Source organism: Melospiza melodia, chromosome 15 (assembly GCF_035770615.1).
Source record: "Melospiza melodia melodia isolate bMelMel2 chromosome 15, bMelMel2.pri, whole genome shotgun sequence".
Classification (NCBI taxonomy): domain Eukaryota; kingdom Metazoa; phylum Chordata; class Aves; order Passeriformes; family Passerellidae; genus Melospiza; species Melospiza melodia.
Window position 1 is genome coordinate 14,999,536 of NC_086208.1, and position 3,449 is coordinate 15,002,984.

Below are 3,449 nucleotides of genomic sequence, written 5' to 3' on the forward strand. Positions count from 1 at the left end.
GGGCGCGGGCAGCCCCCCGCCCTGCGGGCAGCCCCGGCGGGGTGCAGGCGGCCTCGCTCAGCGGGACGCGGGGAGCCGCATCGCCCTCCCGGAGCATGTGAGAGGCAGCCGAGGAGATAGAGCCAGATAGGGAGGTCCCCTCCCTCCTCCCTCCTTCCCTTCTCCCTCCTCCCTCCGCGCACGCTGGGCAGCGTCGCTCGCGAGGAGCGGCGGAGGGAGGGAGGGAGCGAGCGAGGGAGGCGCAGCCCCGCGAAAGGTGGGGGCCGGGGGTCTCCGCTGTTACAGCCCCGACCCCCAGCACCCCCTCTCCGTGTGCAGGCAGACAGGGCTGGGCGACGTGGAGGAGGATTTCAGGGTTTTCCCGGAGTGGTGGGGATGCTCCACCTGCAGCAGGAGGGGATGAAGGGGAAGTGGGGTTTGGGGGGCACTCCCCTCTTCAGCCCCTGAGAGCATCTTTACATTGACGGGGGATGGTGACAAAGACTGGCACTGGGGGCGAGAGGAGGACCCCAGCAGGACTGTGTGATGGGGAAGGGATGGAGACCCTAGGCTGCTCTCAGAGCCCCTCAGTGTCGCTGCCCACCCCAGCTGCCCCACACCCAGCATTGCCGAGAGCTGGGCAGTGTGGCAGCTCGCCCTCCAGTCCCCCCAGCACTCCTGGGGAGAGGCCTGTGGGGGCTGGTTTTGGCAGGCACGGGTACCAGGGCGATGGGAAAGCTCTGGGTGCCGGGCTGTGCCAACCCAAGTGTCAGACACACAATTAATTGCTGCAGCCCTAGAGCCACAAACACTAAATATGCCGTCGCCGTAGCGCGTGGATAATAGCAGCTCTTTGCAAAGTGTTTCTTTCTCCCCTTTCTCCTCTGTGTGCAAGAGACAGCGACTGCAGAGAGCACACAGCAGCTCTCCACTGCTTGATTAAGTCAGCAGTGAAGACAAAATGTGCCTGTACAGCTCGGGCTTAAGGAGGGATTTGAATGTGTGTAAGGTACAAATTAGAAAATGGATGTGATTTAATCACAACAAATCTAAACAGCCCTGCTACAGAAACCTTGCCATCAAAGAGGGCTTTCTCTTAAATGTGGGCACAGTGAGTGTATAGTCCTGACAAAGGAACAACGTGTTTGGGGATGAGTTATTAAAGCAGGAACAGAGAGAAGACTGGGGAAAGTCTGATGTATACCAGATAAGTTATCAGTTATAGAAGGAACGGCTTCCTTCCGTAATAATTATTTGCAAATCAGTCCTCAGCTCTGGACACTCTGGTGTCTGGACACCACAGCAGAGACAGGGCAGCTTCTGTCAGGCTTGGGATGCTGCACAGACAGGAAACCAGGCACAGCCCCTGCCTGGGAGAAGGTAAGCTGCTTGTTCAGAGGAGCCCAAGTGAATGCAGCAGACAAAGAGGAGGGGGGAGAAGCGATGGCAAGGCCAGGCCTTCCTGCAGGTGTGCACAGTGGGTCGGGCGCGAGTCCCAGGCTGTAAAATACTGTACACTGGAGCGTTACTAATCCCAGCTCTGGGGGACTGTGCCCCTGCTGGCTGGGGGGCACTGCCACCGCCACCACAGCAGCCCTGGCTGGGCTGGGGAAGGGCTTCCCTGAGAAGACAAAGCACAAGACAGAAGAATGCTAATGCACGGGGCGCTGAGGTGCCTTGGTAACAGCAGCAGAGCATTGCGGCGGCAGCAAATTGGTGCTGGGCCCGGATCCTGTTGGGAACCAGGAGCCCCAGAGTGGGGAGGCTCCACCAAGGCACAGCTGCATTCGTGGGAACTCTCAGAAGTCTCCGCTGGCCTCTTCCCCCGGCTCTTATCGGCGCGCCCGTTAATGTTTGGCATCACAACAGGAGTTGGCACCTCCAGTTCCAGGTGCAAGGTGCGTGTCTTTGACCTTGCCATTTCCTCCATAAACTCCCTGCGAGGTGTAAGAGCAGCAACGGCCCTGCATGGGCACCCTGTGGGGAGCTCAGCTCCGGTGGTGACAGCAGCACCCAGCTGGCAGGGCAGTGGTGAGGATCACCGCAGGTCCTGGGGCAAGAGAAGGCCTTCATTGTCCTTGCAGGGAAACTCCAGGAGTACTGATGTAAAATTTGGTCCCCAAGGTTTAAATCAGGTTAAAATTAGATCCAGCATATTCAGATTTCCCATTTCTTTGCTTGTCTGGTGAATCCCCAGTTTAGGGCCCGTGAGCAGCTTATTAGCCCTGGATATGAATTTGCCGCTCTGCCTGTGCAGGGACCTTCCTGGCCACAAACCAAACAAAGCAAACAGCACCAGTAGAGTTTGTCCTTCCAAGTATGATTAAGACAACGTGAGTGAACAGGCAGTTAAAGGAGGAGCTTGGCCATGGGAGGAGAGGAGCATGAGACCCATTATCAGGAGGCAGGTGGCTGTCCTGAGAAGCAGGAGGACTCAGGTGACCCAGGGAATATTGATGGGTTGGGATATGTCGTAGAATCATAGAATGGTTTGGGCTGGAAGGGACCTTAAAGATCATCCAGTTCCAGCCCCCGTGCCATGAAATATGTGGCAGAGATCACAGCTCACTGACACTGATGGAAATCATCTTCAGTAGTTTTTGGGCATTACCAGGCTGACATGCAGGTGCAACTGAGGCCATGAGACACACGAGCTTTTCATCTGCCATTTCCATCCATGCATGAGGATTGCCTAAACCTATTATTTTGAAGACATTTTCCATGCTGCAGCTATCTTCCTTGACCTCTAAAAGATCTGGCTGATCCTGATCTCGAGATGAAAGATTGCCACCTCACGGGCTGTGAACACCCGTCTGTGAGATTAGGCCCTGAATTATTAATACAATCAATGACTACCTCTTTTCATCCTGGAAGAGGCACAAAGGAAAGCTACGGGGGCCCTGAAAGGGAGGGAGGATTCTCGAGCAAGGGGGGAAGAAGTCACCAGTGGAAACTGGTTTTCTTTGGGTGGAAACGCCTCCTGTGTCTGTTTTATTTTGGAGGCAGGAACAATGGCACCACTCAGGAGGTGACAACCCAGCTGTGTTGGTAGGGCTGAGGGTGGCACTGGGAAACCTGTGTCCCCAAGGGAGGGCATTCTTCCTTCCAGTCCCTCTCCTGCATTCAGTGCACTAAAATGGGGGCCCAAAGAGCCTGAGCTGCAGAGCTAAAGCTGGAGCTGCTGAGGAGAGGAGGAGCTGGGGAGCAGGGGGATGTGTTCATCCTTCCAGTGCACAAAGCTACCAACACCTACACTCACAGGTCACACCTGTGGGGTGTCTGGTGGGGTTTCTTCACCATGGGAAGGATGTGGACATCACCAGACTGGAGTGAGGGATGGACTGTCAGGCCAAGCTTTTGCTTCCTGGAGCACAGTAACCTTTCCTTTCCCCTTTTCCCTGTGGAAGTTTCAGTGTGGGGGTGTTGTGACCATGTGCTGCTGGGTCTCTGTCCCGATCTTTACACTTTTT